The sequence below is a fragment of the Mauremys mutica genome, chromosome 6, assembly GCF_020497125.1.
Source record: "Mauremys mutica isolate MM-2020 ecotype Southern chromosome 6, ASM2049712v1, whole genome shotgun sequence".
NCBI classification, from domain to species: Eukaryota; Metazoa; Chordata; order Testudines; family Geoemydidae; genus Mauremys; species Mauremys mutica.
Genome location: NC_059077.1, coordinates 99,013,860 through 99,041,147, shown reverse-complemented (window position 1 = coordinate 99,041,147; position 27,288 = coordinate 99,013,860). Strand labels below are relative to the sequence as shown.

Here is a 27,288-nt window from a genome sequence, read left to right as displayed (position 1 = left end):
GACAGACCTGTATTTACCTGTGTGACTGGCTTGATTACTGGCAAAGGACAATGAAAGTATATTACATATAAGGTAAACAAACCCATCAAGCTAAACATGCAGAAGAGAAGACCATTTAACAATCAGATTGGGGGACAGAACCTGCACTCCCAGGAAATCTTCCTAACTCTTGAGGCAGAGACAATGGTCTTTGAATAATGTAAGGGGAACAAAAAGACTTCTTAGTTATCCATCACTAAGTGATCAATAAGGTAATAAGGTGATCCCTTTGAACAGTACGGAACCTGGATCCTCTTGCCCTGAAAGGCAAGAGCTGCTAGAAACTTGATATAAGTGAGAAATTGCTTAGGCAAAGATTGTAACTTGCTAAAATTAGATTTTAGTCACTAGAAAGTCTATTTTGTTTTGTTTGTAACCACACCTATCTTTTTTATCCTTGTCTAGTTTTTCTTAAACATTCATTCTTTGGTAATAACATTATTCTTGTTTTACTACAAAACCATCTCAATGCTGTGTATTAAAGTGAAGCATGAATTCTCAACTAAACCAGCAGACTTGGGTGTGTTCTGTCTCTGGGGAACCAGCGAACCTAATCATTTCTGTGAGTGTCACATTGAGAGGGATTGGATGCTGCAGTGAGATGTCTCTGGGGAACTCAGGAGTTGTGGTTCACTGATTGTTTCCTGCAAGACAAGGTTTGGACTGGCAGAGTCTTGAAGAGTGTGCCAGCAAGGCAGACTGGCTCGTATGTCAGGGAGCGAACACACAGTTTAGCAAAAGCTAAGCTCTCACTTGCTGAGGTGTGGGGAGGGATGGGGTAACACAGTGACTCACAATTCTGGGAGTCCTGAGCATGATGTCATACATACCCTCAGCTTGTATAAGCTGATTGCCTGCTTTCATGTACCATTACACCACCACTGCTCATAAAACTCAAATAATAAGTATTCTCCAACCTACATATTTTCCAAGAAGAACATCATCAGCTAGTAGTTTAGGGTCAGAATGGAAATCAAGAACACAATACTGTACTAATATTAAGGCTGCTAATTTATCTCTTACCTTATTTTTTATACAGCATTTCTAGCTGGTATTCTGCCTTCCTGACTACATCATGGTACAACTGAAGATGGCAATTGTGTTAATCAAATTGCATTGCCACAATGCCCTCAACTCTAAGCTGAAAAACTCTGCACTGCTTTTCTACAAAAGTGATATACACTATATGTTACAGACACTGCAATATGTGCACTTACAGCCATTTGCTATATCTGGCCACCTGCATAAGGAGCCAGCAAAATTATCCTAATATCCCTCTCTCTGTCTCTCACACACACACACAAAAATATAGGGGTCTTCGCACTCAGCGGTCATTGAGATCAAAGGGAATTGTGGGTGCTCAGCACCACTCAGGATCAGGTCCTATGTTTGTAAGAGAGAAGAAAGTCTACAGTCATGTTTGATCAAATCCTCTTGTTGGAGTGGGAATTCATTTGCCCTGACAATGCCTTTCTTACAAATATCTCAAAAGCTCTTTACAGAACATATTTTTAAACCAGTGGGGGAAAAGTGGTTGGTTGGGGTCACATACGAAGTGAGAAACACGGGTAGGGACAAATCCCAGTCAACCTAAGTTAGATGTACACATTGTGGATACTGAGACATCTCAGAACATTGCTTTCTGTAGAATTAATTTCTTTTAACTTTTGGTTTTAGTTTTGTCTATGTAAATTATTGTGAACTAGGTCCTATGAATGAGTACTCCCTGTTACCTTTACTTTAGGCAATTCTTTATGGAAAGTTACCAAGCTTTTCCATCAGAAGAAAATCCCAGCTGATGCAACCAGTATAAACAGTTTTGAACTAAACAAAGCAAGGCCTCCGTCAGGCTACCAACAGAGAGGCAATGTGCTATTAGCTATTGCATTGCTGTCTGTTCTGTCAGTACAGTAGGTATTTTCACATCACTTTGTAAGAAGATAACCTTTCCTTATCATAAATCAAGGGAGCAGATGGGGGAAGAGGAGGTGCCTGGACATTAAACATTTACAAGTTTGGCAAACAAATGACAAATACAATTTTTGTTGTTAAAAAATGTACAGAAGTTTTAAATGAAAACTAAAGCTCTTGTTTTCATTCCAGCTATCAAATGTAACTGTATCCTTACTACACATGCTTTTTATTTCTCTGGTCTGCAAACCATTCCTGTCAAATCCCTAAAGCAAGCCTGCTCAGTCCCAAGGTCACTAAAAACACATGCTTCTCTCTCTCTCTAAATTAGTTTTGGTACATTTCATTTCAAAATCATTTTTGCAGGATTTTTAGACGTTTTAAAGCAACAATAAAAGCTTTCATCCCTTTCAGACTATTATTCAATAGCTCTCACATGCCTTTATTATTCCAGTTTAAATGCTACCCTCCAAAATTCACTTCTGAAAAATTCCTTGTGACCACTTACTATATAATCAAGGCAAGACCTTTGGTATTCTGTTGTGAACTCCATGGTCTCTCTCTAATCAATTCTTGGGCAAGTATTTGTGCTCTTACAAGTAGCATCTGTATTGATACATCTGAGTCCAAAGGTACAAACACAATTCTTAGCTGTACAATCAAAATAGGTACTGTGCACACAGTTCAGAACCACTGTTATTTCCTTCTTATATTCCTATTGCATAAATCCTCATCTTGTATGACAAGCCATGTTTGGCCTTCAATGGGGTGAAAAGCTCATCCTTTTCCCACTCTGCCCCAGTCAACCTCAATCAGTTATCTAAATTAGTGTTGCATATCTACTGAAACTCCACAGGATTAGAAATCATCCTGTGGTCACGGACAAGAGTTTTATCTGCAAGTTTGTCAGAGAGAGTAAGAGAGAATAAAAGACACTCACATAGTTCATCAATATTTGAAGGCCTTTCCTGCTCAATACAGGACAACATTTAGAAAACTCTTCACTCATATTTTTACTTGCTGTTACATGCTCATGCATCAGACAGAAGTGTACTACTTCCAGAAATGAGAGTCAAAAGGAGGCAGGATGGCTCACCAACAAAAGGAGACTAGAGGAGCTAAGATGAAGACGTTTCAGACCTTTAAAGCAGAAGTTCCTTGATTCACTTCAACCAGCCTCTGGTTTTCCCACTGCTTTATGATTCCACCTTAGTTTTATTCCTCTCATCAAGCTGATTTACTGGCTTCTGTTTAGTATTAATTTTTTCTCTGATGATTGTAGCTGCTCCCTCGAGTTTCCTTTCTGAACTACCTTTTCTACCCTTTATGCCTTCAGTTGAGCTTTTCTTCAGATTGCCAGTGAATGAGGGGACAGAAAGGGTTACATTAAAATTGCGGTGTTAGAAATGTGGGCAATAAACCTATGAGAGAGAGAGAGAGAGAAAGAGAGAGCGCGCCTGAGTGCATATTATTGATGTTAGAAAACAGAGTTACCAGGCAGTCTTCTCATGTAAACAAAGGAACACTCTGACCATACTTCATAGATGCGTTGCTGCTTGTGTGAGCTCCTCTAGTTCCAAATGAAACTATCAATGCTCATTTGGGTTTATACTGTGAGATTTCATTAATCATCTGCCTTGGATATGTACACATTTTAGCTGAAGAAATTACTTTAGTTATAAGTATTAAAATAAACATGGAACTGAAAAGCAGTATTTGAGTTTTTTGAAACATACAGATCCTTTCTGGTGAGTGGCTCAAAGGAGCACAAATATTGGTCAGGCATAGCCAGTACATTTGGAAGAGGGCAGCTGAGTCTAAGAGGCATCATTCCCCTTCCCCCCACCTCCCACAACCCATCACAAGCCCACAATTGCTTTCCACAGGAATCATGTATGTTCGGGGGCCTGTGCAAATTCAAGGGGAATGGACAAGCTGGGAGGCAACTACTCTATTCTCCATGATCTCTACCCACCTCAAAAAGAGAGTGGTGAGCATGCACCCAAAGGGCAAGTAGCCAACAGTAGCATGGCACCTTTAAGATTTGTGCCGCCAGGAAAAAGAGTAGGAGCTGGAGAGATACAGATCATCAGCAAAGATGGCTCAGGATCCATAAAATAACTCTTTGGGATTTCTGCAGATTACAAGAAAAATACATTTCCTCCTTTTGCAGATCCACAGATACCTTCTGACAGAGGAAAAACAGATGCAAGTGTTAAGACCAGTGGTTGCCAAGAGAGGAAGATCTTTTAGCTGTAATATTTTATATAGATATAAATATGTATTGCAACATAAAGCAGATTTTTAACATATTTATCTGTGCAGACATGCAAACGGACATTAATATAGTTCATACAAATTGTCTAGTATGGAACACATTTCTCTGAGTCCAATACATCAAACATCTCACTGGCAGCTAAAGGAAAAATAGGTCACCTTCTATCTACAGTATCAGATCTCATGACAGATTGTGACCTCATAACTGTGAAATAAGTGGGGGGAGATATTAAAAATAATTCAAAACATATTATACCAAACACATACACTGTGCAACTAGACAAGAAAGGGGATGCAATGTTACATAGAGTCTACATTACCCTCAATGACAAGAGGTACAAGATGGAAAAAGGTCAAAGAACTGTGTAGTTCAAAAACAAAACTGGGTAAAACAAAAAACATACTGTTGCAAAACCTACAGTTTAAGTGGGGAGGGGAAGAGAAGAAAAGTTTTATAAAGGCATTAGTAAGTTAAGCCCATATTCAACAAGACACAGGGATTACTCCCAAGCTTAAAGTTGGTCATATGTTTAAGAACTTTGCTAAAACCATAGCCTTGTGCAGAAATTCACAAAATTTCAAAGGAAAAAAATCAGAATTATGTAGAAATGATGACCTCTCTGAATATCAAAACCCTTATAATATTAGAGATGCAGTATCAGTTCAGCTGTCAAATAGTCATAAATCAGTCGCTTACTAGATTTCTTAGCAGACGTCATTATTGGAGAACAACAACGAATGAATCAGCAAGGTTTTGAAGACTATCCCACAACATTAATCTTATTTAACCTTAAAAAAAAAAAAAAAAAAAAGAAAGAAACATCTAAAACTAGAAAGTGAATAAGGGTGCAGCATCAGAGCCGGAGCTTAGGCCACAACCACTGGATTAATGGTCTCTGGTTTAGTGAGACTGATCAGTAGTCATAACTCAACATCTATCACCCTTCCCTCTTTTCTTACCAGGATTTGAGTCGGCAGGTTTTTGGAATTATCCCTTCTTTAAATAAAAAAATACTAACCTCACTGACGGAGTCACTCTCCAAGATCTGCTTTTATATCTCTCTTGAAATTAATTCCCAATACTGTTATCAAGGATAAAAATCTGGCAACAGTCCTTTTCTTTTTTGTTATATTTAGAGTTTAGATTGCTTTGTCGTCTTCTTGGATAGCAAATCAGACCAATTTTAAGTGTCTCAAGTCAATTGAAAGAAAACAAGAGGCCTCCAATAACAAAAGCAATGACAAAAAGAAATCCCCACCACAGTGTACCATCAGAAGTCACCAGAGGGTAAAGAAAAAACATAATTAAGAAGAACATCAGCAAGGCTCCATGGTTACGGGAGTAAGCTCCAGGTGTTGCCATGTCCTCCCACTTCCCAGCCTTATTTTAAATGGGGTGAAGCCACATTTACAGCACTTTAAATATAGCTGTATGCAAATGAATTGAAGTGAGCTGTGTGATGAGCAGCTGAGTTACCGCTGATGTCACAAATCCACCTACACACCCTTTAAAACTCAGTTAGGTATCTTCAAATTAACTTCAGTGTTGTATCTGTACAGAAATACACACACATTATACATCATACACACATACAGACCATATTTTACTATACTTCCCTAGTTAACAGAGTCTTACAGAAATAAACATGCAAGAGATGAGGATTATACTGGGTACCTTGTAATATGAACATGCTGCTCTCCAACCTAGTGGAATTTAATTATAAATATCAATTTTGGCAACAAAAAAAATCAACTTTTTTACATGTGAATTACTGCAATTATGTATCTTCTGCTTACTTCAGTTCAGCAGCATTCTTTTAAAAATATTTTTGTCTACACAATATAGAAAAAACACGATAGAAACACAGCAATAAAAGGATTAAATCTACAACAAATATTAAGTAAATCCTTAAAAATAAAATTAAAAAGCAAACCTGGCATTCAAAACAAACTTTGGTCATAGCTAAACGTTTAGAGTACTACATGGTTAGAGATGTTTTACATGGTGGTTAATTCAGAAAGAGCTACAGCATAAGAAGAAATGCTGCATAAGTATATGAAATTTGGGATATTTTGTTAAGTACCTTTCATTTTACAACAAGCATACAAATGTAGACGTGGGTAATATAGTAAATATTTCTTGTGCCTATGGACAGTAAGTCTAACCCACCTCACTTAACCCTCCTTCTAACGCTCTTGCTGTGGAGAAAGTTAGCTTTGATGTTGCTGCTACTGCCTAATATTTTAGTATTGTATCAAGCAGAAGTGCGAAATGAAAAAAAAAGAAAAAATCCACTACAGAACGTTTTGCAAGAAAGTGAAAGTTCTGAATTTTGGGGACACAATCACCAGCACCACGTAGAATGGAAACATTTTTACACAAAACTTCATTAAATTTCTCTCTTTTATCACAATTCAAGGCCTCAATGTAGAACTCGAGGCGTGTTTTGAAAAGTTCTTTGGCTTCTCTGTCATAATGGAACTGCTAACAGGGACTCAACAGGTGGCAGACTGGAATCATATATGGTTCTAAACCAGCAGAAAAGTTAAAAACAAAAGTAAGGAACGCCCACTCCTGATCATTTCCTATCAGAAAGAAGGCTGGGAAAATAGAGTTAAAATTAATACTGTGGGGAAGGGACACTGAATTTCCGCTCAGGTCAATCGTGAAGGTTAACTACTGGCAACACAGGAGAAGGTGGGATTTCCCTTCTGCAGCTCCAGGACTGACAGATGTGAACTAGCCCCAGTTTCTATACAGAGCAAAGACAGACACATGGACACAATAGGAAGGATAGCCGTCAGATAGAGCTGTACCACAGGAGACTGGGGAACTGAAATGTTGGTATATGGGAAAAACATAGATGGGATACTAGAAAGAGAGTCCATCCCAAGTGGTGCATTTTTTTTTCTTTTTGTTCTCATATTCTCACAATGGATCTCCCTTTCCCCTCTAACAAATTACACTGAAAAAACTTGTTACTGCAGACTGTGCACTTAAGTGTAGCAGAGGACAAGAGATAGGCACAGAAATCTAAAATCCAACTTTACGAAAGTCTTTTGGACAGTTTTTTTTTTCTTAATCCAATATTGTTTTTAAGAGAGGGTCAAAAATGGAAAAGTAACTTAACAAAAAATAATGCAAATGTTTCCATTTTGCTGGACTCTATATAGAATTTAAAATTTTAATTAATTCTCCTCCCCCCCCAAAAAAAAAAGATTCACCCACTTTTTACTTTTCCCACTGAAACTTGACCAAAGTTGAGGAATTTCTGAAAAAAAGTTACAGTGGAAAAAGGAAAAAAAACATCCTGATGTATACAATGCCAGAGATAGGAAAGAGTGTGTGTGGGGGGGGGAACAAAACATTGAAAATGGTTTGGCTTTTGAATAACAAAACGAAAAAAAATTCAATTGGAAATGAAACAAACGTTTTCATTCCATTTAGTAGTTTGTCAGTAAATTACATTTTCTCTCAAAACTTCGGATTAAACTTGTTTTGGCAGAAAAAAAAATTCAATCAAAAAGTTTCAACCAGCTCTAGTGTTTAATGTAGCTTAAAACTTAAAGAGCCAGAAACATTTAGAACAACTTTGTTGAGAAAGATAGCAGCACTTACAAAGACCCTGAAACCCTTACTCTTGCAAAAAAAAAAATCCCACTGGGGAAATAAAAAGCTATTTTAGTCTAAAAAAATAAACTGCTTTATTTAAAGCAATTTACTATAACCATGGAGTGAGCTGTATCTTCTGCACTGATACTCCTGCAGTAGACTTAACTGCATTCAGTAAACAGCTTTTAAAAACAAGTCAGTAATTTGCCACATAGTCCCCCCGCCCATACACACATATAAACCAATCACAAAATGAGAAGTCGCTCCATTTAAAGTCTAAAATATTCATAAGAAAAACAATTAACCATCTCGTTCTACTTTTCACTAAGGGTCAAGTCCTCCCACCTCATTCCAAAATAAACCAAAGTAAACTGGTTTGACATAGATATTCCTACAGCTGGCATGGTGAGACACCAATCCATTGTGGGTTACGGAGCACCCAAAAGGTATTTCTTAACATTGAGCAGATTCCTTAAAATATACATTTTTAACCAGTCTACACATCCATCAAAATCCCCTTCTCCCATTGAGGAGGATGTTAGAAACAAAATTGTTTTGACAATTTAAGAAACATAGCCCTGTACTCTGTGCTATTGTTAACAGCATTCACTTTTGCCTACGCTTTCCCCCACCTCCTTTTGGAAATTCTCTCTAACATTAAAAATAAAAAACACAAAAACTTGTCATCTCACTATAATACTATTTCTAGAATCTGCACATTATGAATTAGAACAGTACATTAAGCTTTTACTCTGAAGATTGAAGTGTTTCATTCACATACCTCTATTTTAATTACTCAACAAAAAAGAGGGGGACATGGAAGAAGAGAAGATTTAATTAACTTTTAGAGGTGAAAGGTGAACAATTTACATCCAAGCAGCCAGGGATTATTCCAGTTTGCCATGTAAATCTAACACTTCAGTGTTAGTGGATGGTTGTGTGTAACTCTCTGAACTACACCATCAAAAAGATTTAGTTCTAAAAGTTAAAGAATCAGTGCCATATTTACTTTCTGAAACTTTATGTAGCTCAAGTCATCTTGCTCAAAAATCCTTTCAGCTGAAATTTAAATAATTCTCAGATACTCTTCAATAACTTACTTCTCTAGATTTATTGCACATTTTATATTACAAGCTTCATCATATAAACAGTTTTCCCAGGGAGATGTTTAGACCATTTTGCTTTCTTTAGAATGCGACATTTAATTCCTACCTCACAAGAACCCCCCTCTTCACACTTCCCCTCAGGTACAAGTGCTAGTGGTTTGTTTGAAATTCCACATTTACTTTATTTAATTGGCACTACACTAGTTGCTGAGTAACATTCCTTATATGCCCCTAATTACGGGGACATTAATGACTGCAATCAGCCCAATTCCACTTCCTTGCCCAATGATTTAATTTCCTGTACAGTATTGCTTTCAGGTCTCCTTTGAAAATCTTCTCAGTCGGCATTTCTTTTTAGACCGCTGTTCTCTATTATGTAACAGAGCTCGTACTGGCTGGTGTACAGCCAGCCTACAAGTTGTAACAAATTATGTCACTCACCACCATCCTGCAGAACCTGCTGAAACAGTTGTTGAAACTTAATTTTAAAATTAGGGTGACCAGATGTCCCGATTTTATAGGGACAGTCCCGATTTTGGGGTCTTTTTCTTATATAGACTCCTATTACCCCCCCACGCTCTGTCCCGATTTTTCAGACTTGCTGTCTGGTCACCCTATTTAAAATTCTCATGTCGATAGCACATTACATCTATGACCAGCTCAGTTCTGAACTACATAAGAAGCCTTAAGTAAGTCACCAAAAGAAACAAGCGCTGCCTTAAAAGTGAAACAAAAAAAGGGCATGCAAAGCTTAATGTGGCAGCTCAGAACTTTCTCAAGAGCTATAGTGGAAAAATACAGATAAGTGCCAGACAAAGAATTCCAATCAAATATACACAAGTATAAATTGAAACATACTAGTATATTAGTACCTCTTAGACCACAAGAAGCATGTCTCGTGAATGACATGGATAGTTCTAGTACATATATTGCATACCAAAAGAAAATTAATACCAGAAGCAGCATTCTTGATGTTCTATACATTAATTGCAAATGATTCTAGTTTTACTCTTAAATCTTTTTTTCTACACACTTTATTTTGATTTAAGTATTTGAAAACATTTTGCCTACTACTGCTACAAGAACATCAAAAATTACTATAACTAGAACAAATTAGAGGGTAATAAAAGCTGTTTGGCAGTTTTACCGTGTTGATTCATTTTCACTATTACCTTTGTTTGTATGCACCTTTCACACAGCAACAGAGGAGAGAACATAAAAATTAGGAAACCATTAACTGAATTTAAAAAAAAAGAAGACGGACACAGTGGTGGGTACAGTACCTAAAAGGAACTTTTAAAAAAAAACCTTTTTTTAAAAAAATGGAATAGATTTCCAGATCAGTGTCCCTTTAAAGGAAGGGACACTTTTTCTTCCAGGAATAGTATAATGGGACACTCCTGATCAAACTGATCTACACTCCTGAGCACTGCGAGACCTTAAAGTGGCAACTAGACGATCTGAGACAAAACTCTAGCTCTACACAACCCGAAAGTTTCAGAAAGTTTGTATCAGCTTTGTGGATTGGGCCTCGCTCTAATTAAAGCACATTTAACACATTCAGACCACATCAAAGAATTAGAGAATTCTCAACTCACTGCTAGTGAATCAGTAATGATGTATAATTCAGGCAAGAACAGTCTTTTGCCATTTCACCCGACTAGTCGCAGTCAATATGGAGCCAAGCTCCCCTACACGTACATGGTGTATAACCTCACATATACCAATGAAGAGTGACAGATTTTCAAGTGCTGTGCACCCAACAGCTCCTATTAAACTCAGTAGAACTATTCACTGTCCATAAAGGTAAATATATCCTTAAGTGTTCGCAGCACTGAGGCTGGCCCTACTGTCTTTCTCCCATGTCCAATAAGACCTGGTAGTGCTGTGGAAACAGTACCCTGATCCAAAAGAGGAAAAAGTACATTGCACAACTCAAACCCCATCCAAATAAGAAGCAACAGAGAGACTCAACAGAAATACCACTAGCATTGACCAAAAGGAATCATGCGTATAAGGTAGAACCACGAAAACAGGGCTTGTAAAAGATGGAGGAAGTTTTAGAACCTCCTCACACAGAAACAGAGGCCTGTAATCCAATGGAAGTAAGCTGATAGCACTGACAAAACTGTACAGGGAAGGGCAAAGCTAGTGAGTTATTTCCACTGTGCCTAGACATAGCAGCTTCACGTGTCCTCAAAAGGAGCGCTTAAAGATGATAAAGTCATTGCGGAGAAACTAAATGGATTCTTTGCTTCAGTCTTCACGGCTGAGGATGTTAGGGAGATTCCCAAACCTGAGCTGGCTTTTGTAGGTGACAAATCTGAGGAACTGTCACAGATTGAAGTGTCACTAGAGGAGGTTTTGGAATTAATTGATAAACTCAACATTAACAAGTCACCGGGACCAGATGGCATTCACCCAAGAGTTCTGAAAGAACTCAAATGTGAAGTTGCGGAACTATTAACTAAGGTTTATAACCTGTCCTTTAAATCGGCTTCGGTACCCAATGACTGGAAGTTAGCTAATGTAACGCCAATATTTAAAAAGGGCTCTAGGGGTGATCCCGGCAATTACAGACCGGTAAGTCTAACGTCGGTACCGGGCAAATTAGTTGAAACAAGAGTAAAGAATAAAATTGTCAGACACATAGAAAAACAAACTCTTGAGCAATAGTCAACATGGTTTCTGTAAAGGGAAATCGTGTCTTACTAATCTATTAGAGTTCTTTGAAGGGGTCAACAAACATGTGGACAAGGGGGATCCGGTGGACATAGTGTACTTAGATTTCCAGAAAGCCTTTGACAAGGTCCCTCACCAAAGGCTCTTACGTAAATTAAGCTGTCATGGGATAAAAGGAAAGGTCCTTTCATGGATTGAGAACTGGTTAATGGACAGGGAACAAAGGGTAGGAATTAATGGTAAATTCTCAGAATGGAGAGGGGTAACTAGTGGTGTTCCCCAAGGGTCAGTCCTAGGACCAATCCTATTCAATTTATTCATAAATGATCTGGAGAAAGGGGTAAACAGTGAGGTGGCAAAGTTTGCAGATGATACTAAACTACTCAAGATAGTTAAGACCAAAGCAGATTGTGAAGAACTTCAAAAAGATCTCACAAAACTAAGTGATTGGGCAACAAAATGGCAAATGAAATTTAATGTGGATAAATGTAAAGTAATGCACATTGGAAAAAATAACCCCAACTATACATACAACATGATGGGGGCTAATTTAGCTACAACGAGTCAGGAAAAAGATCTTGGAGTTATCGTGGATAGTTCTCTGAAGATGTCCACGCAGTGTGCAGAGGCGGTCAAAAAAGCAAACAGGATGTTAGGAATCATTAAAAAGGGGATAGAGAATAAGACTGAGAATATATTATTGCCCTTATATAAATCCATGGTACGCCCACATCTCGAATACTGTGTACAGATGTGGTCTCCTCACCTCAAAAAAGATATTCTAGCACTAGAAAAGGTTCAGAAAAGAGCAACTAAAATGATTAGGGGTTTAGAAAGGGTCCCATATGAGGAAAGATTAAAGAGGCTAGGACTCTTCAGTTTGGAAAAGAGAAGACTAAGGGGGGACATGATAGAGGTATATAAAATCATGAGTGATGTTGAGAAAGTGGATAAGGAAAAGTTATTTACTTATTCCCATAATACAAGAACTAGGGGTCACCAAATGAAATTAATAGGCAGCAGGTTTAAAACAAATAAAAGGAAGTTCTTCTTCACGCAGCGCACAGTCAACTTGTGGAACTCCTTACCTGAGGAGGTTGTGAAGGCTAGGACTATAACAATGTTTAAAAGGGGACTGGATAAATTCATGGTGGCTAAGTCCATAAATGGCTATTAGCCAGGATGGGTAAGAATGGTGTCCCTAGCCTCTGTTCGTCAGAGGATGGAGATGGATGGCAGGAGAGAGATCACTTGATCGTTGCCTTTTAGGTTCACTCCCTCAGGGGCACCTGGCATTGGCCACTGTCGGTAGACAGATACTGGGCTAGATGGACCTTTGGTCTGACCCGGTACGGCCTTTCTTATGTTCTTATGTTCTTATGTCCTAAACAGTGGGAACACTCACTCATTATATAAGTAGGCTTGGAAGGATAAGATTTTTTTTAAATTAGTAAATGTCAATAAATGTCAATTCCCCCTCCCCCCCCGCAAAAAAAAACCCAACAAATTTCCATCGATAATAACTGAAATTTACAGATAGGCTAAATAAGAAAAATGCTGCTTGAAAACTTAGGACTTTGATTTAAGGATATTTAATTTATATATTTTCACATGTGACGTTGACAATTTGTGTTTTAATAGCTATAAAGCTTTAATGTTTTTAATCTTAATGTCAACTGTCATTGAATACATTGTCTGACCCCTACATGAATTGTTAAAGTTAAAGTTTAAATAGATGACAATAAAAAAGCTTCAAAATAAAGATTGATATTATCCATCCAAATTATATTAAAAATTTCTGCTAAGCCTTTATATAAATTGCAATAAAAATATAAGGGCAAGCTAATAAGAGAAATTAAGTTTGAATTACCTCTCTAATAGTTATTTTGCCAGTAATGTTGTTTTTAAATAAGCGAATACTTTTATAAAGCCATTCTGAGAATCACACTGTGTTATCTAATAATGGACCAGCAACTATATTATCCCTATTATGCAATGGTGAGCTTCTATTACATTGCTTAGAATTAATCTTACCCAGCAGAATCCAGTTGAAATTATTCAAGTGTCCTATTAATGTGAATGAGATGCTGTACCGGAAAGAATACATAACAAAGAATACAAAACAAAAGTAGTATTCTAAGTAGGGTGGTTGATTAATTAACTCACACGAATAACTAAATAAAATAATCGCGATTAAAAAAATTAATCACAATTAATCACAGTTTTAATCTATGAACTATGCACTATGAAACAACAGAATACCAATTGAAATTTATTGAATTTTTGCATGCTTTTCTACGTTTTCAAATATATTTATTTCAATTAACAACACAGAATATAAAGTGTACACTGCTCACTTTATATTATTTTTATTACAAATATTTGGACTGTAAAAATAACAGAAATAGTATTTTTCTATTCATCTCATACAAGTACTATAGTGCAATCTCTATCATGAAAGTGCAACTTACAAATGTAGATTTTTTTTTTGGTTACATAACCACACACTCAAAAATAAAACGATGTAAAACTTTAGAGCCAACAAATCCACAAAGTCCTACCTCTTGTTCAGCCAATCGCTAAACAAACAAGTTTGTTTACATTTACGGGAGATAATGCTGTCCACTTCTTGTTTACGTCACCTGAAAGTAAGAATAGATGTTCACATGGCACTTTTGTAGCCAGCATTGCAAGGTATTTAGGTGCCAGATATGCTAAACATTCATATGCCCTTTCATGCTTCAACCACCATTCCAGAGGACTTGCTTCCATGCTGATGACACTAGTTAAAAAAATAATGTGTTAACTAAATTTGTGACTCAACTCCTTGGGGGGAGAATTATATGTCTCCTGTTCTGTTTTACCTGCATTCTGCCACATATTTCATGTTATAGCAGTCTTGTATGATAACGCAGGATATGTTGTTCATTTTAAGAACACTTTCATTGGTGATTTGACAAAATGCAAAGCAGGTATCAATGTGAGATTTCTAAAGACAACTACAGCACTCAACCCAAGGTTTAAGAATCTGAAGTGCCTTCTGAAATCTGAGAGGGACAGGCTGTGGAGCATGCTTTCAGAAGTCTTAAAAGAGCAACACTCCGATGAGAAAACTAAAGAACCCGAACCACCAAAAAAGAAAATGTACCTTCTGCTGATGGCATCCGACTCAGATAATGAAAAGGAACATGCATCCATCCACATTGCTTTGGATTGTTATCAAGCAGAACCAGTCATCAGCATGGACACATATCCTCTGGAATGGTGGTTGAAGCATGAAGGGACATATAAATCTTTAGCGCATCTGGCACGTAAATATCTTGCAACACTGCTACAACAGTGCCATGAGAACACTTGTTCTCACTTTCAAGTGACATTGTAAGGAGAGGGATAGCTCAGTGGGGGGAGCATTAGCCTGCTAAACCCAGGGTTGTGAGTTCAATCCTTGAGGGGGCCATTTAGGGAATGGGGGTAAAAATCTGTCTGGAGATTGGTCCTGCTTTGAGCAGGGGGTTGGACTAGATGACCTTCTGTGGTCCCTTCCAACCCTGATCTTCTATGATTCTAAGAAGCGGGCAGCACTATCTTCTGCAAATGTAAACAAATTGTTTGTCTGAGAGGCTGGCTGAACAAGAAGTAGAACTGAGTGGACTTGTAGGCTCTAAAGTTTTACATTATTTTCTTTTTGAGTGCAGTTTTTTTGGTACATAATTCTACATTTGTAAGTTCAACTTTCAAGATAAAGAGATTGCACTACAGTACTTGTATTAGGTGAATTGAAAAATACTATTTCTTTTGTTTTTTACAATGCAAATATTTATAATAAAAAATAAATATAAAGCAAGCACTGTACACTTTTTATTCTGTATTGTAATTGAAATCAATATATTTGAAAATGTAGAAAACATCCCAAAATATTTAAATAACGGTATTCTATTTTAACAGCATGATTAATCGCAAGTGATCATGATTAATTTTTTTAATCATGCAATTAATTGTGATTCATTTTTTTAATTGCTTGACAGCTCTAATTCTAAGTAATTACAGAACAAATCTTTTTTCATACAGGAGGAGCCTGCAGTCAATGATCTTGTAGCACATTAGTATCCCATGTATTTTAGCAGTACAGTGAGATTCTCACGGTACAGAGTCCAAATGTAATAGGAATGTAAGAATACCATCAATTGCTAAACTGGAATTTGCACAGCAGTAATTTGTGACCATAAGTAGTATGTAATCATATTCAGTGAGATCTATCAAATGGTATAATGTGTACCAAAATTCATAGTGATTCACAATTCTTTATACAAAATATTGTATTTGTGTGTGTTGTTTTCCAAATGCACAAGATTCAATCCTATCAGCTCACCAGCATTTAGTGGACAAGACCTCCATGTTCCCTCTGTCAACTTTGCAAAGACTGGCTTAATAAGTTGGTGCTCTCTGCAGCTATAGTGAACACTCTAGAGTAAGAAATCTAAATTTAGATAGATTTAGCTATTAAATATAAATTGCTGTATATAGATCTGGCCATTATAGAAACTTCAGCTGAGAAACAAATCAAAAGAACCATGAAAGCACCTGGGAAAATGGGGAAAGATTTTTTGACACTCAGTGAGCTTCATTATCCAATTATTCAACTCTGAAAACCTGCACAGAACTTGATCCTTCATCAGGATCTATTAACTTGAACCCCTTGACCCACAAAGAGTTCTATGATACCAGACTGAAGAGATTACCTTCCAAAATAAATGCTTTGTCATGGTTCATATGCAAAGCTCTAAGGGTATGTCTACACTGCAGTTAGACAGTTGAGCCTAGCCTGGGCCGGCTGACTCAGGCTTGCAGAACTCAGGCTAAGGAGCAGTGTAGACGTTTGGGCTTGGACTGCAGTCCAAGCTCTGGGACCCTCCCACCTCACAGAGTCCTAGAGCCCAAACCCGAATGTCTACACTGCAATTAAACAGCCCCTTAACCCGAGTCAGCAGGCATGAGCCAGCCATGGGGTTTTAACTACAGCATAGACAAACCCTAAGATATGTCATCGGTACTAGTCAGGGCTTTCCAGGTTGCATATCAACAGTACAATAACCTCTCCCAAACCCACCTCAGCAACATGTTCTTGTACTTTAAAAGCAGCATGTGTGCGTGCAAGCCCTCATCTAAACAGAACCAACCATGTGAGGAAGATATTTTTAAAACTCAATCAGCCAATAAGGCTGCATCACCAGAGGTGACAAGAGTAAAGCAGTTTAGGACTATAACAATGTTTAAAAGGGGACTGGATAAATTCATGGTGGCTAAGTCCATAAATGGCTATTAGCCAGGATGGGTAAGAATGGTGTCCCTAGCCTCTGTTCGTCAGAGGATGGAGATGGATGGCAGGAGAGAGATCACTTGATCATTGCCTGTTAGGTTCACTCCCCAAGGGGCACCTGGCATTGGCCACTGTCGGTAGACAGATACTGGGCTAGATGGACCTTTGGTCTGACCCGGTACGGCCTTTCTTATGTTCTTAAAAAATATTGAGATTAAGTAGCAATTTAGTGTCTATGTCAACTGGGGAAAATGACCTATTGCTGACAACATGTATAAAGAGAGAATCCATCATTAACAGTTAAAAAAAAAAATAAAAAAGGTCACAAACCTAGATAGGGCTAAATCATTTTCAGCCCCCATTGCAGAAGGTATGCTGGGCATCTCAATTCCATGAGGTCTGGCACATTTTCTAACGGGTCTGCTTTACAAAGAAGAAAGAAGACTTGCAACAGACCGTTCAAGATGCAAATCCATTCTACTTGCCACTACAGCTACAACATAGCCATGCAAATCTGTGGCTGCTGCTTTCTGAACAAAAAGGATGAGTCAGATTCTCAGCTGATGTAAACTCACACAGTGTTCCGCTGACTTCAGTGGAGTGATGCTGATTTACATCTGCTGAGAATCTCTACTTTTAAGCCTTTCTACACAGGAAAAAAAAGATCTACTGTTGACCGTAATGAGGGTTAAGAATGACACCCCAGAACCCCCTTCATCTGGGTTTTTAAATGGTCAATTGCTAACAAAGATGGGGAAAACCTTGTCTGAACAATTCCACAACAATAAAAATGTTTTATTTCTCTTTGCTTGAAACCTACTTCACACTATTCAACAAACATTTTGAACAGCAATATGGGTTATTAATGCTGTTGGAGGCTATTTTAAGTGTAATTATTGCCAAGGCACATAGAAGTTATGTGCAGGCATTGTTTTTATTTCAGATTTGACATTAAATAAAATAAATTAATGTACCTCTGCTTGCTCAGAATGGCACTCTGTTCCCCTCTAGTGGTGGCTAGGTCCCCTAGAGATTGATAAGCCTGCTCCAGCCTTCACTATTACATAGGTGTCTTTTAGCTGATGCAGTAGATGAAGCTCATGCATTAAACAAACAAGGGAAATACAGCCTAGATGGAGCTACTATAAGATGGGTGCATAACTGGTTGGAAAACTGTTCACAGAGAGTAGTTATCAGTGGTTCACAGTCATGCTGGAAGGGCATAACAAGTGGGGTCCCGCAGGGATCAGTTCTGGGTCTGATTCAATATCTTCATCAGTGATTTAGATAATGGCATAGAGAGTACACTTATAAAGTTTCAGATGATACCAAAATGGGAAGGGTTGCAAGTGATTGGGAGGATAGGATTAAAATTCAAAATAATCTAGACAAACTGGAGAAGTGGTCTGAAGTAAATAGGATGACAAAGACAAAGACAAATGCAAAGTACTCTATTTAGGAAGGAACAATAAGTTGCACACATACAAAATGTGAAATGACTGCCTAGGAAGGAGTGCAGCAAAAAGTAATCTGGGGGTCATAGTGGATCACAAGCTACATATGAGTCAATAGCGTAACATTGTTTTAAAAAAACAAGCAAACAAAACAAAACAAAAAACATATCATTCTGGGATATATTAGTAGGAGTACTGGAAGCAAGACACAAGAAGTTATTCATCCACTCTATACCATGCTGATTAGGCCTCAACTGAACTATTGTGTCCAGTTCTGGAAGCCACATTTCAGGAAAAATGTGGACAAATTGGAAAGTCCAGAGAAGAGCAACACAAATGATTAAAGGTCTAGACAAAAAGGAGGGAAGGTTGAAAAAAACGGGTTTGTTTAGTCTGGAGAAGAGAAGACTGATGGGAGCCATGGCAACAGTTTTCAAGTACATAAAAGGTTATTACAAGGAGGAGAGTGGTAAATTGTTCTCTTTAACCTCTGAGGATAGGACAAGAAACAATGGGCTTAAATTGCAGCAAGGTCGGTTTCGGTTGGACATTAGAAAAAACTTCCTAACTGTCATGGTGGTTAAACACTGGAATATATTGCGTAGGGAGGTTGTGGAATCTCCATCTTTGGAGATTTTTAAGAACAGGTTACACAAACACTTGTCAGGGATAGTCTAGATAATACTTATCCTGCCATGAGGGGACTGGACTAGATGACTTCTCTAGGTCCATTCCAGTCCTGTGAGTCTATGATTAAGCTTGAAAAAATATAACAGTTTTGATCCTCAGTTTTGATCCTCACTGCCAAGGATTGGGTCGGTGTTCCATTAATTTATGGTATGATCAAGAAAATGACTGTTGTGCAACAGAAAACAAAGTCACTAGATGAAATCAGTCAGTAGATTCCAGGGACAGGCATATCAGTGAGGTTTTTTAATTTGCAGAACTATCCAGTGAATATCCATATCGCAAAAATCAATAGTACAAATATGAAATAGCAACAGAAAGTCAATTCAGAACTAAGACAAGTAACTTTTCTCCTCCATCCTGAAATACACTGCATTAATGGATACAATTATACACTTTTATAAGCTATAGACTTTCCATAGTTTTTCAACCAGACTAAATAAAAGGATGCAAATTTAAGTAATTGACACTGAGAGGAACTAAACAAAGGCTGCTACTTCATGGGTTCCCCCTTATGCTTCAGAAAAAACAATAAAGCTGTTCTGCTCCTACTGCCTGTATTGAGATTAGCCAAAAACAACACAAAATATTATTTGCAGGTGTAAGATTTTAACTTACTGTGGAGAGGTTATTTGTAAGACAAGTGGTCTGAGTGACCTGCTCCCCTCTATCAGGAAGGAGTAATACAAACATTATTCTAAAGACTAAAGTGATGCAGAGTTTTAACTGAAATAGCCTTTCACCTCTAAAACTCAGATTCAAATCTTTTCATAGATTGCAACTAAGTGTCATGGTTCCAAACTCTTAATTCATTATAGACACTGGTCCACATCACACAAGCTTCAAAGTAACATGGACAGTCCTGCATCAGGAATGTAAACAATAAGAGCCATTGCTAGTCAGGACTGAAATCGGCTGGGGAGTTAACATGTTCAGAAGTTGATGGGGCCATCTTGGTCTCATTTCTACCAACCAGGCAACTTTTACCGTCTTAGTCCATATTGAAGGCAGCTACCAATGAAGATGATCCAGGGTGAAATCCTGTCCACATTTAACTCAGTAATTCTATTAGCTTCAATGGGGCAAGGATTTCACCCTAGTTTGTTAATTATCAGATCTTGTTTTCCCAAATTAATGCTTTTTTCCTGACATCTATGCTCAGAATCGATGCATTCAATCTATCTATCTATTGGCCAATGCTGATCATCCAGCCACACTATATTACACAAAACATACACATGCAGCTTCGGTGTTCAAGTACACATATGCCACAGCTATTGCAAATTAAAAAAAAAAAAAACAGAACTTGAGACTCTCTCTTCTGAGCCACTGACTTGCTGTGTGATTGTGCTTCAGTTTCCCCATCTATAAAATAAGCTTTGCCACCTTGCCTAAAATTGAGAACTACGGGTGGAAAGTGCTGTATATGTGCTAAGTATACCTATGCTTTAGGCAGCGTTACAGGCATAAAGACAGCTGTCTGCAGAACACAAGGAAAGCCTGCATGGAAGCAGCAGTGCTGATTCACTTGCATTTGAATTCATCTTCCTCTAGGTTCCATAGTCTCTGGTTCTCAGTCTGTCCCCACACAGCATCTTTGCTTTTGCCAAGTCTAAAAGCCTGCTGAGATGTTTGTTTGTTTTTGTTTTGACATACCTCCACCTAGAACCTTGTATATGTAACTCTAGCCTATAGACAGAATAAAGAACGGCTACAGCTACAGGCTGTACTTGACCTTTATTTAGCAAAGTGGTCTGTTCCACATTCCTTTTCTCTAGTTGCACTAAAGTGCCAATCTCAATGGAGAGTCTTTAAAAAGATCTTTTTTAAATGAAAATTTTGTAACGTAAATTACAAAAAGTCAAGCTATTGCCAAAAATAAATAAATAAAACTCCACCCACCCACCACTAACCCTTAGGTCATTTTGAGACTTTTCCACGTTCTTGCTTTGGAGGAAAGCTAAAACTATTTTAAACATTATGTCACTTTACATTAATGTATTTTTTTTCTAAATATACTCTCAATACATAGGTGCATAAATATTCTGATCTGAGAGCCTGGGAATATTTTGGTTGCTATCTTTCAACAAATACATTAAAAGGGTAATACATTAGCAAATCCCCTTCTCCAGAACTGCTAGTGATGAAGTAGATACTACTGTGATTAAAGTTCTGCTCATACACCAAACAAAACCTGTTGAGCCAAACAGAAAGATCAAACACCACAAATCAGAAGGAATGTGTACAAAAAATTCCTCTATGAGTGGCAAGTAAAACTAAACCCCAAAAGCAAAAACTCATGGGTTCCCTTTAGGGCTGTCAATTAATCGCAGTTAACTCACACGGTTAACTCAAAAAAATTAATCACAATTAAAAAAATTGTGATTAAACACAGTTTCAATCACACTGTTAAACAATAGAATATCAATTGAAATTTATTAAACGGTTTTGGATGTTTTTCTACATTTTCAAATATATTGATTTTAATTACAATACAGAATACAAAGTGTTCACTGCTCACTTTATATTATTTTTATTACAAATATTTGCACTCTAAAAATGAAAAGAAAGTATTTTTCAATTCACCTCATACAAGTACTGTAGTGCAATCTTTTTATTGTAAAAGTGCAATTTACACATGTAGAATGTTGTTATATAACTGCACTCAAAAACAAAAAAATGAAAATCTTTAGAGCCTACAAGTCCACTCAGTCCTACTTCCTGTTCAGCCAATCACCAAGACAAACAAGTTTGTTTACATTAACAGGGAGATAATGCTGCCCACTTCTTATTTAAAATGTTGCCAAAAGGAAAAACAGGCATTCGCATGGCACTTTTGTAGCCAGCCTTGCAAGGTATTTATGTGCCAGATATGCTAAACATTCATATGCCCCTTCATGCTTCAACCATTCCAGAGGACTTGCTTCCATGCTGATGATGCTCGTTAAAAAATAATGTGTTAAGTTTGTGACTGAACTCCTTGGGGGAGAATTGTATGTCTCTGGCTCTGTTTTACCTGCATTCTGCACATGTTGTTCATTTTAACACCTTTGCTGCAGATTTGACAAAATGCAAAGAAGGTACCAATGAGAGATTTATAAAGATAGCTACAGCACTTGACCCAAAGTTTAAGAATCTGAAGTGCCTTCCAAAATCTGAGAGGGAGAGGTGTGGAGTATGATTTCAGAGGTTTTAAAAGAGCAACACTCCAATGTGGAAACTAAAGAACCCGAACCACCAAAAAAGAAAAAAAAATCAACCTTCTGCTGGTGGCATCTGACTCAGATAATGAAAACGCATGTGTTGGTCCACACTGCTTTGGATCATTATTGAGCAGAACTTGTCATCAGCATGGACGCACGTCCTCTGTAATGGTGTTGAAACATGAAGGGACATAGGAATCTTTAGCGCATCTGGCACGTAAATATCTTGCGATGCTGGTTACAACAGTGTGATGAGAACGCCTGTTCTCACTTTCAGGTGACATTATGAACAAGAAGCAGGCATTATCTTTTGCAAATGTAAACAAACTTGTTTGTCTGAGCAATTGGCTGAACAAGAAACAGGATTGACTGGACTTGTAGGCTCTCAAGTTTTACATTTTTTATTCTGAATGCAGTTATTTTTTGTACATAATTCTACATTTGTAAGTTCAACTTTCATGATAAAGAGATTGCACTACAGTACTTGTTTTTTACAATGCAAATATCTGTAATAAAAAATAAATATAACGTGAGCACTGTATAGTTTGTATTGTGTTTTAGAACTGAAATAAATATATTTGAAAATGTAGAAAGCATCCAGAAATATTTAAATAAATGGTGTTGTTTTATTGTTTAATAGCATGATTAATTATGATTAATTTTTTTTAATTGCTTGACAGCCCTAGTTCCCTTATCTATGATCTCCATCTATTTCCTAGGTATTTAGTAAGTTGCCCAGCATTTAGACCAGCTGGAAAACTAGCCTAGAATGTAACAGTTCCTGGCTTACCATCTCTTCCCTTTCCTGCCTAACGTTTGTTGTTTTACTATTCTATTCTTCCAGAGAAAAACTTCACGCCCACTCCAAATACTTCCCCCTTTGTTCAGCCTTGATAATAATATCCAAAAGCTAACAATTACAGACACACAGTAATGACATATGGAGCCCATGATTTCTCAAAGTGCCATGACAAATTTATTTGCCTACCAACTGTGTAAGACTAGAGTGCTTCCAGCTTTGCTTCCTAGCTGAATAAAGGCAAGAAAGTAATGCATCAGTGGAGTATAAAACAGACTCCCTTAAGGGAGCAAGAGTTGGTTATCGGTCTTTTTTTTATCCTGATACCAGACATACATTGTAACATGTAAACGTACCACTTTCCGCTATGGATGAAGTGATGTTATCTTTGACATTGTGTTAGTTTCACACAGTCAAACAGCAAACCCCCTTCTCTCCTCCCACCACACTACTAGCCAGAGAGCCAAATCTGCCTTGGCCATCATTCCTATATGGGCTAGAAGCTCGACTGTGATTATATCATTCACCCTCTAGGAGTGGGAAGTCTGACATACAACATTTGAAGAATTCAGAAATCCTGCTTATACCATATCTCCTTTATGCAGACCTCAGGGTATTTATGCATCAAAGTATGAGTGGGATGGGGAGAGGGAAAGTGAAAGAGCTCTGTTCAGCAGCCTCCTTATACACCAGGTATCATATAGCCTGCTCCTCTCCTTTCCTCAGGTCAGTTACCAGATCATGTGACAGCCCAATGAGAATTAAACTCACACAGTGCATCTCCCATTCCTCTGCCCAGTTGGTCTGTGTTGGTACCACGCAGCTGGTTATCAGCAATCAGCTGTCCACCACTTGAAGACCAGTCCTATCCAGCACAGCTCCCAGAATCAGAAAAATGCCTTGGCTTTTTAAATACTTTGTACACTTCAGAACATCCAAATCCTGAACGCATAAATAGATATTTGAGACGTCTGAAACCACCTCAGCTCTCAGAGCTGGATCTAGCAGCTCTAGATAGGCAAATGGCTGCAGAGGAACTTGAAGTTGTAATAAAGAATTTAAATTCAATAAAGTTCCAGGGCCCAATGGGTTATTTTGAGAGTATCAGAGAGCTCTAAAACAAGTGTTGATCCCCATTTTAACCGAATTGTTAAATGGTATATTGCATGGAAACAACATTCCAGATTTATGGAGGGAGGCAAAAATTGTGACCATTCCTGAAGAAAAAGATCTTACCAATTGTTCAGCATACAGACCTATTTTTTTAATGACATGGATGCTAAAATTTATGCAAAGGTACTAACAAACAGACTGAGAATCATCTTGCCCAAATATGTTCATCCTGACCAATCTGGGTTCATTGTTACCAGGCATCTATCTCAGGGGTCCCCAACGCAGTACCGTTGGGGGAATCTTAATGCGCCCACGTCCTGGCCCCCGGGAGAGCACCCGCCAAAATGCCGCCGAATTTCAGCAGCATTTCGGCAGGGATGCCTCTCGATGACACCACTTGCCATCAACAAGTGACGTCATTGAGAGGCGTCACCCCCGAATTTCATTGGGGACGCCTCTCGATGACGTCACTTTCCGTCAACAAGTAACGTCATCGAGAGGCGTCGCCCCCGAATTTTGGCGACGACGCCTCTCGATGATGTCACTTGTCGACGGCAAGCGGCGTCATCGAGAGGCATTGCTGCCGAAAAACCGCCGAAATTTGGCGGCATTTCGGTGGGTGCTCCACCGCCGCAGTGGTCCTTCGTCTGGCACCCGCCAGACAAAAAGGTTGGGGACCACTGGTCTATCTGATAATATCAGAAGAACTCTGAATTTGATCAATAATGTTCATTCTAATAATTCTTCCGGTGCACTGCTTTATCTGTATGCTGAAAGCGCCATTGACCAGCAGGAGTGGGAATACTTCAGACAGATTTCGGTAAGGTTTGGCTTTGGAAGTCAGTTTTCTATGGGCATACTGGCCTGTATATTCATTTTTAAGTGTCATCTTGGGTTAATGGCCATCAATCCCCTCCTTTTAATTTGTCTCGGTGTATGAGACAGGGTTGCCCCTTATCCCTGTTTGCTTTGGCAATGGAGCCATTTACAATAAATGTGAGAAACAGCCCCTTGGTAAAGAGGATCAAAAAGGCTTATAGATCAGAACACAAAATAGCTTTGTATGCTGGCCATATCTTATTATAGTTGCAGGATCCAGAAGCCTCATTAAAAATTATAGAACAATTGACTTGGGAATTTGGGCAGGTTTGAGGCTTCAAAATAAACTAAGGGCTTGGCTACACTTGCAGATGTGCAGCGCTGGGAGTTACAGCTGTCTTCGTACAGCTGTGTAGGGAAAGCGCTGGAGTGTGGCCACACTGACAGCTACCAGTGCTGCAGTGTGGCCACATTTGCAGCACTGTTGGGAGTGGTGCATTATGGGCAGCTATCCCACAGAGCACCTCATCCCATTTTGGCGCCGTGGGTTGTGGGAAGGGAACAGAAGGGTGCGGGTCGTTCCGCTTCCTGTCCCAACGCCCCGTGATGCATCGCTTCACATCCCAGCAGTCACTGTTTTCCCGTCCACGTTTGGCGCCATTGTGACTCTCCCAATGGTTTCTGTGCAGCGCGATTTCTGTGGGAAATGGAGCCCGAGCTGCTGAGGAATATACTGATGAGTCTCGCCAGCACATCACGTTTGGCAGTTGAGCTATTCCTTCAGCTCCAAAGTGACAGTGAGGAGTCCGACGATGATATCATCGAGTCGCCTGACGCGTATGACACTAAATTGCTTGTGGCATTCACGGAAATGCTCAGCACCGTGGAATGCCGCTTTTGGGCTCGGGAAACAAGCACTGAGTGGTGGGATCACATCGTCATGGAAGTCTGGGATGACGAGCAGTGGCTGCAGAACTTTCGGATGAGAAAAGCCACTTTCATGGGACTGTGTGCTGAGCTCGCACCCACCCTGCGGCGCAAGGACACAAGATTGAGAGCTGCCCTGCCAGTGGAGAAGCAGGTGGCTACTGCAATCTGGAAGCTGGCAACTCCAGACAGCTACCGATCAGTCGGGAACCAGTTTGGAGTGGGAGAGTCGACCGTTGGAATCGTGTTGATGCAAGTTTGCAGGGCCATTAATCGCATCCTGCTAAGAAGAACCGTGACTCTGGGGAACATGCAGGACATTGTGGATGGCTTTGCACAAATGGGTTTCCCTAACTGTGGAGGGGTGATAGATGGGACGCATATTCCTATTCTGGCACCACCCCACCTAGCATCCGAGTACGTTAATCGGAAGGGGTATTTCTCTATGGGTCTCCAGGCGCTTGTGGATCACCGTAGGCGTTTCATTGACATTTACACAGGCTGGCCTGGAAAGGTGCATGATGCACGCATCTTTCGGAACAGTGGCCTGTTCAGGAAGATGCAGGCCGGGACTTTTTTCCCAGACCAGAAGATCACAGTAGGGGATGTCGAAATGCCCATTGTGATCCTTGGAGATCCCGCTTACCCGTTAATGCCTTGGCTCATGAAACCGTATACAGGGAAGCTTGACAGGTTCAACTACAGGCTGAGCCGGTGCCGAATGACTGTGGAGTGTGCTTTTGGCCGTTTAAAAGGGTGCTGGCGATCTCTGTATGAGAAGCTAGACTTGGGGGAAAGCAGCGTCCCTGCACTTATATCCGCATGCTGTACCCTCCATAATATTTGTGAAGGGAAGGGTGAAACATTCAGTCAGGCATGGACCGCCGAGGTTCAACTCCTGGAGGCTGAATTTGCACAGCCAGAGAGCAGGGCTACTAGAGAGGCCCAGCAAAGGGCTACAAGGATTAGGGATGCCTTGAGGGAGGAATTTGAGGCTGAAAGCCAACAGTAATGTTTGTTGCCTTGCACGGGAGTGAAGTGCAGTGGTTACAATGTTAGTAGGAATCTGTTTTTCCTAAAATGATTTGCAGTGCCTGTTTCTTTACTGGGCTACGGTATCTTTCAATTTCTGCAATAATAAAGACTGTTTTCAAAGCCAAGAATTCATTTATTGAAAAGAAAATAACTTTATTGACAGACACACAACATTTTGGGAACCTAAAAGGGTAGGGGGGTGGGGTGGTGGACTGTACAGTCACAGGTTTGAATACGTCCTGTCTGGAATGCTGTGCAATGAGTGCTGCACTTCAGGATGAAAATACTGCATGGTGATAGGGGTTG

The 27,288-nt window shown here is 39.0% G+C and overlaps 1 protein-coding gene across 6 annotated transcripts in view; it reads right to left on the bottom strand.

The window, feature by feature from the left end:
* MLLT3 (MLLT3 super elongation complex subunit) overlaps positions 1-27,288 on the bottom strand; it is a 255,214-nt gene that overhangs the window by 146,359 nt on the left and 81,567 nt on the right. The window contains exon 1 of one of the 6 annotated variants that reach the window (XM_045022455.1): positions 3,091-3,117. The exons of the other annotated variants lie outside the window; for them this stretch is intronic. The gene's annotated coding sequence lies outside the window, so the exon portion shown is untranslated. Of the gene's footprint in view, positions 1-3,090; positions 3,118-27,288 lie in introns of those variants that run through there. 6 annotated transcript variants of the gene reach the window in all.